The following is a 10,263-nucleotide window of genomic DNA, read 5'->3' as shown; positions in this document are numbered from 1 at the left end:
CCTTGTTAGGGCCGTTGCTAGGGCCCTTGTTAGGGCCGTTGCTAGGGCCCTTGTTAGGGCCGTTGCTAGGGCCCTTGTTAGGGCCGTTGCTAGGGCCGTAGCTAGGGCCGTTGCTAGGGCCGTTGCTAGGGCCCTTGTTAGGGCCGTTGCTAGGGCCCTTGTTAGGGCCGTTGCTAGGGCCCTTGTTAGGGCCGTTGCTAGGGCCCTTGTTAGGGCCGTTGCTAGGGCCCTTGTTAGGGCCGTTGCTAGGGCCGTTGCTAGGGCCGTTGCTAGGGCCGTTGCTAGGGCCGTTGCTAGGGCCCTTGTTAGGGCCGTTGCTAGGGCCCTTGTTAGGGCCGTAGCTAGGGCCCTTGTTAGGGCCGTTGCTAGGGCCGTTGCTAGGGTCGTTGTTAGGTCCGTTGTCAGGGCCGTTGTTTGGACCGTTGTCAGGGCCGTTGTTAGGGCCGTTGCTAAGACCGTTGCTAGGGCCGTTGTTAGGGCCCTTGTTAAGTCCGTTGCTAGGGCCTTTGTTAGGGCCGTTGCTAGGGCCGTTTCTAGGGCCGTTGCTAGGGCCGTTTCTAGGGCCGTTGCTAGGGCCGTGGTTAGGGCCATTGTTAGGGCCGTTGCTAGGGCCGTTGCTAGGGCCGTTGCTAGGGCCGTTGTTAGGGCCGTTCCTAGGGCCGTTGTTAGGGCCGTTGCTAGGGCCGTTGCTAGGGCCGTTGCTAGGGCCGTTGCTAGGGCCGTTGCTAGGGCCGTTTTTAGGGCAGTTGCTAGGGCCGTTGCTAGGGCCCTTGTTAGGGCCGTTGCTAGGGCCGTTGCTAGGGCCGTTGCTAGGGCCCTTGTTAGGGCCGTTGCTAGGGCCGTTGCTAGGGCCGTTGCTAGGGCCGTTGCTAGGGCCCTTGTGAGGGCCGTTGCTAGGGCCCTTGTGAGGGCCGTTGCTAGGGCCCTTGTTAGGGCCGTTGCTAGGGCCCTTGTTAGGGCCGTTGCTAGGGCCCTTGTTAGGGCCGTTGCTAGGGCCCTTGTTAGGGCCGTTGCTAGGGCCCTTGTTAGGGCCGTTGCTAGGGCCCTTGTTAGGGCCGTTGCTAGGGCCGTAGCTAGGGCCGTTGCTAGGGCCGTTGCTAGGGCCTTTGTTAGGGCCGTTGCTAGGGCCCTTGTTAGGGCCGTTGCTAGGGCCCTTGTTAGGGCCGTTGCTAGGGCCCTTGTTAGGGCCGTTGCTAGGGCCCTTGTTAGGGCCGTTGCTAGGGCCGTTGCTAGGGCCGTTGCTTGGGCCGTTGCTAGGGCCGTTGCTAGGGCCCTTGTTAGGGCCGTTGCTAGGGCCCTTGTTAGGGCCGTTGCTAGGGCCCATGTTAGGGCCGTTGCTAGGGCCCTTGTTAGGGCCGTTGCTAGGGCCCTTGTTAGGGCCGTTGCTAGGGCCGTTGTTAGGGCCGTTGCTAGGGCCGTTGCTAGGGCCGTTGCTAGGGTTGTTCCTAGGGCCGTTTCAAAGGCCGTTGTTAGGGCCGTTGCTAGGGCCGTTGTTAGGGCCGTTGCTAGGGCCGTTGCTAGGGCCGTTGTTAGGGCCGTTGCTAGGGCCCTTGTTAGGGCCGTTGCTAGGGCCCTTGTTAGGGCCGTTGCTAGGGCCCTTGTTAGGGCCGTTGCTAGGGCCGTTGCTAGGGCCGTTGTTAGGGCCGTTGCTAGGGCCGTTGCTTGGGCCCTTGTTAGGGCCGTTGCTAGGGCCGTAGCTAGGGCCGTTGCTAGGGCCGTTGCTAGGGCCGTGGTTAGGGCCGTTGTTAGGGCCGTTGCTAGGGCCGTTGCTAGGGCCGTTGATAGGGCCGTTGTTAGGGCCGTTCCTAGGGCCGTTGTTAGGGCCGTTGCTAGGGCCGTTGTTAGGGCCGTTGCTAGGGCCCTTGTTAGGGCCGTTGCTAGGGCCCTTTTTAGGGCCGTTACAAGGGCCGTTGCTAGGGCCGTTGCTAGGGCCCTTGTTAGGGCCATTGCTAGGGCCGTAGCTAGGGCCGTTGCTAGGGCCGTTGCTAGGGCCCTTGTTAGGGCCGTTGCTAGGGCCCTTGTTAGGGCCGTTGTTAGGGCCCTTGTTAGGGCCGTTGCTAGGGCCCTTGTTAGGGCCGTTGCTAGGGCCCTTGTTAGGGCCATTGCTAGGGCCCTTGTTAGGGCCGTTGCTTGGGCCCTTGTTAGGGCCGTTGCTAGGGCCGTTGTTAGGGCCGTTGCTAGGGCCGTTGCTAGGGCCGTTGTTAGGGTTGTTCCTAGGGCCGTTTCAAGGGCCCTTGTTAGGGCCGTTGCTAGGGCCGTTGCTAGGCCTCTTGTTAGGGCCGTTGCTAGGGCCCTTGTTAGGGCCATTGCTAGGGCCCTTTTTAGGGCCGTTGCTAGGGCCGTTGCTAGGGCCGTTGCTAGGGCCCTTGTTAGAGCCGTTGCTAGGGCCGTTGCTAGGGCCGTTGCTAGGGCCGTTGCTAGGGCCCTTGTTAGGGCCGTTGCTAGGGCCGTTGCTAGGGCCGTTGCTAGGGCCCTTGTTAGGGCCGTTGCTAGGGCCCTTGTTAGGGCCGTTGCTAGGGCCGTTGCTAGGGCCGTTGCTAGGGTCGTTGCTAGGGCCCTTGTTAGGGCCGTTATAGGGCCGTAGCTAGGGCCGTTGCTAGGGCCGTTGCAAGGGCTCTTGTTAGGGCCGTTGATAGGGCCGTTGCTAGGGCCGTTGCTAGGGCCGTTGCTAGGGCCCTTGTTAGGGCCGTTGATAGGGCCCTTGTTAGGGCCGTTGCTAGGTCCGTTGTTAGGGCCGTTGCTAGGGTCGTTGTTAGGTCCGTTGTCAGGGCCGTTGTTTGGACCGTTGTCAGGGCCGTTGTTAGGGCCCTTGTTAAGGCCGTTGCTAGGGCCGTTTCTAGGGCCGTTGCTAGGGCCGTTTCTAGGGCCGTTGCTAGGGCCGTGGTTAGGGCCATTGGTAGGGCCGTTGCTAGGGCCGTTGCTAGGGCCGTTGCTAGGGCCGTTGTTAGGGCCGTTCCTAGGGCCATTGTTAGGGCCGTTGCTAGGGCCGTTGCTAGGGCCGTTGCTAGGGCCGTTGCTAGGGCCCTTGTTAGGACTGTTGCTAGGGCCGTTTTTTGGGCAGTTGCTAGGGCCGTTGCTAGGGCCGTTGCTTGGGCCGTTGCTAGGGCCCTTGTGAGGGCCGTTGCTAGGGCCCTTGTTAGGGCCGTTGCTAGGGCCCTTGTTAGGGCCGTTGCTAGGGCCCTTGTTAGGGCCGTTGCTAGGGCCCTTGTTAGGGCCGTTGCTAGGGCCCTTGTTAGGGCCGTTGCTAGGGCCCTTGTTAGGGCCGTTGCTAGGGCCCTTGTTAGGGCCGTTGCTAGGGCCCTTGTTAGGGCCGTTGCTAGGGCCGTAGCTAGGGCCGTTGCTAGGGCCGTTGCTAGGGCCCTTGTTAGGGCCGTTGCTAGGGCCCTTGTTAGGGCCGTTGCTAGGGCCCTTGTTAGGGCCGTTGCTAGGGCCCTTGTTAGGGCCGTTGCTAGGGCCCTTGTTAGGGCCGTTGCTAGGGCCGTTGCTAGGGCCGTTGCTAGGGCCGTTGCTAGGGCCGTTGCTAGGGCCCTTGTTAGGGCCGTTGCTAGGGCCCTTGTTAGGGCCGTTGCTAGGGCCCATGTTAGGGCCGTTGCTAGGGCCCTTGTTAGGGCCGTTGCTAGGGCCCTTGTTAGGGCCATTGCTAGGGCCGTTGTTAGGGCCGTTGCTAGGGCCGTTGCTAGGGCCGTTGCTAGGGTTGTTCCTAGGGCCGTTTCAAAGGCCGTTGTTAGGGCCGTTGCTAGGGCCGTTGTTAGGGCCGTTGCTAGGGCCGTTGCTAGGGCCGTTGTTAGGGCCGTTGCTAGGGCCCTTGTTAGGGCCGTTGCTAGGGCCCTTGTTAGGGCCGTTGCTAGGGCCCTTGTTAGGGCCGTTGCTAGGGCCGTTGCTAGGGCCGTTGTTAGGGCCGTTGCTAGGGCCGTTGCTTGGGCCCTTGTTAGGGCCGTTGCTAGGGCCGTAGCTAGGGCCGTTGCTAGGGCCGTTGCTAGGGCCCTTGTTAGGGCCGTTGCTAGGGCCGTTGCTAGGGCCGTTGCTAGGGCCCTTGTTAGGGCCGTTGCTAGGGCCCTTGTTAGGGCCGTTGCTAGGGCCGTTGCTAGGGCCGTTGCTAGGGTCGTTGCTAGGGCCCTTGTTAGGGCCGTTATAGGGCCGTAGCTAGGGCCGTTGCTAGGGCCGTTGCAAGGGCTCTTGTTAGGGCCGTTGCTAGGGCCCTTGTTAGGGCCGTAGCTAGGGCCCTTGTTAGGGCCGTTGCTAGGGCCGTTGCTAGGGTCGTTGTTAGGTCCGTTGTCAGGGCCGTTGTTTGGACCGTTGTCAGGGCCGTTGTTAGGGCCGTTGCTAAGACCGTTGCTAGGGCCGTTGTTAGGGCCCTTGTTAAGTCCGTTGCTAGGGCCTTTGTTAGGGCCGTTGCTAGGGCCGTTTCTAGGGCCGTTGCTAGGGCCGTTTCTAGGGCCGTTGCTAGGGCCGTGGTTAGGGCCATTGTTAGGGCCGTTGCTAGGGCCGTTGCTAGGGCCGTTGCTAGGGCCGTTGTTAGGGCCGTTCCTAGGGCCGTTGTTAGGGCCGTTGCTAGGGCCGTTGCTAGGGCCGTTGCTAGGGCCGTTGCTAGGGCCGTTGCTAGGGCCGTTTTTAGGGCAGTTGCTAGGGCCGTTGCTAGGGCCCTTGTTAGGGCCGTTGCTAGGGCCGTTGCTAGGGCCGTTGCTAGGGCCCTTGTTAGGGCCGTTGCTAGGGCCGTTGCTAGGGCCGTTGCTAGGGCCGTTGCTAGGGCCCTTGTGAGGGCCGTTGCTAGGGCCCTTGTGAGGGCCGTTGCTAGGGCCCTTGTTAGGGCCGTTGCTAGGGCCCTTGTTAGGGCCGTTGCTAGGGCCCTTGTTAGGGCCGTTGCTAGGGCCCTTGTTAGGGCCGTTGCTAGGGCCCTTGTTAGGGCCGTTGCTAGGGCCCTTGTTAGGGCCGTTGCTAGGGCCCTTGTTAGGGCCGTTGCTAGGGCCGTAGCTAGGGCCGTTGCTAGGGCCGTTGCTAGGGCCCTTGTTAGGGCCGTTGCTAGGGCCCTTGTTAGGGCCGTTGCTAGGGCCCTTGTTAGGGCCGTTGCTAGGGCCCTTGTTAGGGCCGTTGCTAGGGCCGTTGCTAGGGCCGTTGCTTGGGCCGTTGCTAGGGCCGTTGCTAGGGCCCTTGTTAGGGCCGTTGCTAGGGCCCTTGTTAGGGCCGTTGCTAGGGCCCATGTTAGGGCCGTTGCTAGGGCCCTTGTTAGGGCCGTGGCTAGGGCCCTTGTTAGGGCCGTTGCTAGGGCCGTTGTTAGGGCCGTTGCTAGGGCCGTTGCTAGGGCCGTTGCTAGGGTTGTTCCTAGGGCCGTTTCAAAGGCCGTTGTTAGGGCCGTTGCTAGGGCCGTTGTTAGGGCCGTTGCTAGGGCCGTTGCTAGGGCCGTTGTTAGGGCCGTTGCTAGGGCCCTTGTTAGGGCCGTTGCTAGGGCCCTTGTTAGGGCCGTTGCTAGGGCCCTTGTTAGGGCCGTTGCTAGGGCCGTTGCTAGGGCCGTTGTTAGGGCCTTTGCTAGGGCCGTTGCTTGGGCCCTTGTTAGGGCCGTTGCTAGGGCCGTAGCTAGGGCCGTTGCTAGGGCCGTTGCTAGGGCCGTGGTTAGGGCCGTTGTTAGGGCCGTTGCTAGGGCCGTTGCTAGGGCCGTTGATAGGGCCGTTGTTAGGGCCGTTCCTAGGGCCGTTGTTAGGGCCGTTGCTAGGGCCGTTGGTAGGGCCGTTGCAAGGGCCGTTGTTAGGGCCGTTGCTAGGGCCCTTGTTAGGGCCGTTGCTAGGGCCCTTGTTAGGGCCGTTGCTAGGGCCCTTGTTAGGGCCGTTGCTAGGGCCGTTGCTAGGGCCGTTGTTAGGGCCGTTGCTAGGGCCGTTGCTTGGGCCCTTGTTAGGGCCGTTGCTAGGGCCGTAGCTAGGGCCGTTGCTAGGGCCGTTGCTAGGGCCCTTGTTAGGGCCGTTGCTAGGGCCGTTGCTAGGGCCGTTGCTAGGGCCCTTGTTAGGGCCGTTGCTAGGGCCCTTGTTAGGGCCGTTGCTAGGGCCGTTGCTAGGGCCGTTGCTAGGGTCGTTGCTAGGGCCCTTGTTAGGGCCGTTATAGGGCCGTAGCTAGGGCCGTTGCTAGGGCCGTTGCAAGGGCTCTTGTTAGGGCCGTTGCTAGGGCCCTTGTTAGGGCCGTTGCTAGGGCCGTTGCTAGGGTCGTTGTTAGGTCCGTTGTCAGGGCCGTTGTTTGGACCGTTGTCAGGGCCGTTGTTAGGGCCGTTGCTAAGACCGTTGCTAGGGCCGTTGTTAGGGCCCTTGTTAAGTCCGTTGCTAGGGCCTTTGTTAGGGCCGTTGCTAGGGCCGTTTCTAGGGCCGTTGCTAGGGCCGTTTCTAGGGCCGTTGCTAGGGCCGTGGTTAGGGCCATTGTTAGGGCCGTTGCTAGGGCCGTTGCTAGGGCCGTTGCTAGGGCCGTTGTTAGGGCCGTTCCTAGGGCCGTTGTTAGGGCCGTTGCTAGGGCCGTTGCTAGGGCCGTTGCTAGGGCCGTTGCTAGGGCCGTTGCTAGGGCCGTTTTTAGGGCAGTTGCTAGGGCCGTTGCTAGGGCCCTTGTTAGGGCCGTTGCTAGGGCCGTTGCTAGGGCCGTTGCTAGGGCCCTTGTTAGGGCCGTTGCTAGGGCCGTTGCTAGGGCCGTTGCTAGGGCCGTTGCTAGGGCCCTTGTGAGGGCCGTTGCTAGGGCCCTTGTGAGGGCCGTTGCTAGGGCCCTTGTTAGGGCCGTTGCTAGGGCCCTTGTTAGGGCCGTTGCTAGGGCCCTTGTTAGGGCCGTTGCTAGGGCCCTTGTTAGGGCCGTTGCTAGGGCCCTTGTTAGGGCCGTTGCTAGGGCCCTTGTTAGGGCCGTTGCTAGGGCCCTTGTTAGGGCCGTTGCTAGGGCCGTAGCTAGGGCCGTTGCTAGGGCCGTTGCTAGGGCCCTTGTTAGGGCCGTTGCTAGGGCCCTTGTTAGGGCCGTTGCTAGGGCCCTTGTTAGGGCCGTTGCTAGGGCCCTTGTTAGGGCCGTTGCTAGGGCCGTTGCTAGGGCCGTTGCTTGGGCCGTTGCTAGGGCCGTTGCTAGGGCCCTTGTTAGGGCCGTTGCTAGGGCCCTTGTTAGGGCCGTTGCTAGGGCCCATGTTAGGGCCGTTGCTAGGGCCCTTGTTAGGGCCGTGGCTAGGGCCCTTGTTAGGGCCGTTGCTAGGGCCGTTGTTAGGGCCGTTGCTAGGGCCGTTGCTAGGGCCGTTGCTAGGGTTGTTCCTAGGGCCGTTTCAAAGGCCGTTGTTAGGGCCGTTGCTAGGGCCGTTGTTAGGGCCGTTGCTAGGGCCGTTGCTAGGGCCGTTGTTAGGGCCGTTGCTAGGGCCCTTGTTAGGGCCGTTGCTAGGGCCCTTGTTAGGGCCGTTGCTAGGGCCCTTGTTAGGGCCGTTGCTAGGGCCGTTGCTAGGGCCGTTGTTAGGGCCGTTGCTAGGGCCGTTGCTTGGGCCCTTGTTAGGGCCGTTGCTAGGGCCGTAGCTAGGGCCGTTGCTAGGGCCGTTGCTAGGGCCGTGGTTAGGGCCGTTGTTAGGGCCGTTGCTAGGGCCGTTGCTAGGGCCGTTGATAGGGCCGTTGTTAGGGCCGTTCCTAGGGCCGTTGTTAGGGCCGTTGCTAGGGCCGTTGGTAGGGCCGTTGCAAGGGCCGTTGTTAGGGCCGTTGCTAGGGCCCTTGTTAGGGCCGTTGCTAGGGCCCTTTTTAGGGCCGTTACAAGGGCCGTTGCTAGGGCCGTTGCTAGGTCCCTTGTTAGGGCCGTTGCTAGGGCCGTTGCTAGGGCCGTTGCTAGGGCCGTTGCTAGGGCCCTTATTAGGGCCATTGCTAGGGCCGTTGCTAGGGCCGTTGCTAGGGCCGTTGCTAGGGCCCTTTTTAGGGCCATTGCTAGGGCCGTAGCTAGGGCCATTGCTAGGGCCGTTGCTCTGGCCCTTGTTAGGGCCGTTGATAGGGCCCTTGTTAGGGCCGTTGCTAGGGCCCTTGTTAGGGCCGTTGCTAGGGCCCTTGTTAGGGCCGTTGCTAGGGCCCTTGTTACGGCCGTTGCTAGGGCCCTTGTTAGGGCCGTTGCTAGGGACGTGGCTAGGGCCGTTGTGAGGGCCGTTGCTAGGGCCGTTGCAAGGGCTGTTGCAAGGGCTGTTGTTAGAGCCGTTGCTAGGGCTTTTTTAGGGCCGTTGCTAGGGCCGTTGCTAGGGCCGTTGCTAGGGCCGTTGCTAGGGCCGTTTCTAGGGCCGTTGTTAGGGCCGTTCCTAGGGCCGTTGTTAGGGCCGTTGCTATGGCCGTTGGTAGGGCCGTTGCAAGGGCCGTTGTTAGGGCCGTGGTTAGGGCCCTTGTTAGGGCCGTTGCTAGGGCCGTTGCTAGGGCCGTTACTAGGGCCGTTGCTAGGGCCGTTGTTAGGGCCGTTGTTAGGGCCCTTGGGGGATTAAGGTTAAGGGGTTAAGGTTAGGGTTAGGGTTAGGGTTAGGGTTAGGGTTAGGGTTAGGGTTAGGGTTAGGGTTTGGGTTAGCATTAGGGTTAGAGTTAGGGTTAGAGTTAGGGTTATGGGGTTATGTTAGGCTTAAGGTTAGGGTTAGGGTTATGGGGTTAATGTTAGGGTTGGGGTTAGGGTTAGGTTTTGGTTTAGGGTTAGGGTTAGGGTTATGGTTATTCTTAGATTTATGGTTTAAAATTTAGGTTTTATGGTTTAAGGTTTAGGGTTTAGGATTGTTTAAGTTTTAGGGTGGTTTATGTTTAGGGTACAGAATTTAGCGTTTAAGATTGTTTAATGGTTAAGGTTGTTTAGGTTTTAGCGTTTAGAGTTGTTTAGGGTTTTTTAGGGTTGTTTATAATTTAGTGTTTAGGGTTGTTCAGGATTTATGATTTAGGATATTTTAAGGTTTAGGGTTTAAGGTTGTATAGTGTTTTAGGGTTTAGGGTATAATGTTTAGGGTTAAGGGTTTAGGGTTGTTTAGGGTATAGTGTTAATGGTTTTAGGGTTTTGGCTTGTTAAGGGTTTAGTGTTTAGGGTTTAGGGTTTAGGGTTTTTTAGCGTTTAGTGTTTATAGTTTAGGGTTTAGGGTGCTTTTGGAATTAGTGTTTAGGGTTTTTCGGGGTTTAGGGTTTAGGATTTAGGGTGTTAGGGTTAGTGTTAGGGTTAGGTTTAGGGTTAAGGTGAGGGTTAGGGTGAGGGTTAAGGTTAGGGTTAGGGTTAAGGTTAGTTTTAGTGTTAGGGTAAGGGTTAGGGTTAGGGATAGGGTTAGGGTTAGGGTTAGGGTTAAGGTTAGGGTTAGGGTTAGGGTTAGGGGTTAGGGTTAGGGTTAGTGTTAGGGGTTAGGGGTTAGTGTTAGGGTTAGGGTTAGGGTTAGGGTTAGGGTTAGGTTTAGTGTTAGGGTTATTATTAGGGGGTTAGGTTTTAATTTAGGATTAGTGTTAGGGTTAGAATTAGAAATAGGGTTAGTGTTAGGATTAGGGTCAGGGTTAGGTTTAGGGATAGGGTTAGGGTTAAGGGTAGGGTTAGGGTTAGGGTCAGATTTAAAGTTTAGGGTTTAGTGTTAGGATTAGGGATAGTGTGAGTTTTAGGGTTAGGTTTAGGGTTAGGGTTAGGGTTAGTGTTTGGGTTATGATTAGTGTTAGGATTAGGGTTATGGTTAGATCAGGTTTAGGTTTAGGGTTAGGGTTAGGGTTAGATTTAGGGTTAGGTTTAGGTTTATTGTTAGATTTAGGGTTTAGGGTTTAAGGTTTATGGTTTAGGATTGTTCAAGGTTTAGGGTGGATTAGGTTTAGGGTTTAGAGTTTAGTATTATGGTTACGGTTAGGGTTAGAGTTAGGGTTAGATTTAGGGTTAGGGTTAGGGTTAGGGTTAGGGTTAGGGTTAAGGTTAGGGTTAGTGTTAGGGTTAGGGTTATGGTTAGTGTTAGGATTAGGGTTAGGGTTAGGGTCAGGGTTAGGTTTAGGGTTAGGGATAGGGTTAGGGTTAGATTTAGGGTTAGGTTTAGGTTTATTGTTAGATTTAGGGTTTAGGGTTTAAGGTTTATGGTTTAGGATTGTTCAAGGTTTAGGGTGGATTAGGTTTAGGGTTTAGAGTTTAGTGTTATGGTTACGGTTAGGGTTAGGTTTAGGGATAGGGTTAGGGTTAAGGTTAGGGTTATGGTAAGGGTTAGGGTTAGGGTTAGGGTTATGGTAAAAGTTAGGGGGTTAGTGTTAGGGTTTGGGTTAGGGTTAGGGTTAGGGTTAGGTTAGGGTTAGGGTTAGGGTTAGGGTTAGGGTTAGGGTTTAG

This window comes from Micromys minutus (genome assembly GCF_963924665.1).
Source record: "Micromys minutus genome assembly, chromosome: 3".
NCBI lineage: Eukaryota > Metazoa > Chordata > Mammalia > Rodentia > Muridae > Micromys > Micromys minutus.
Note: the sequence above shows the minus strand (reverse complement) of the source record.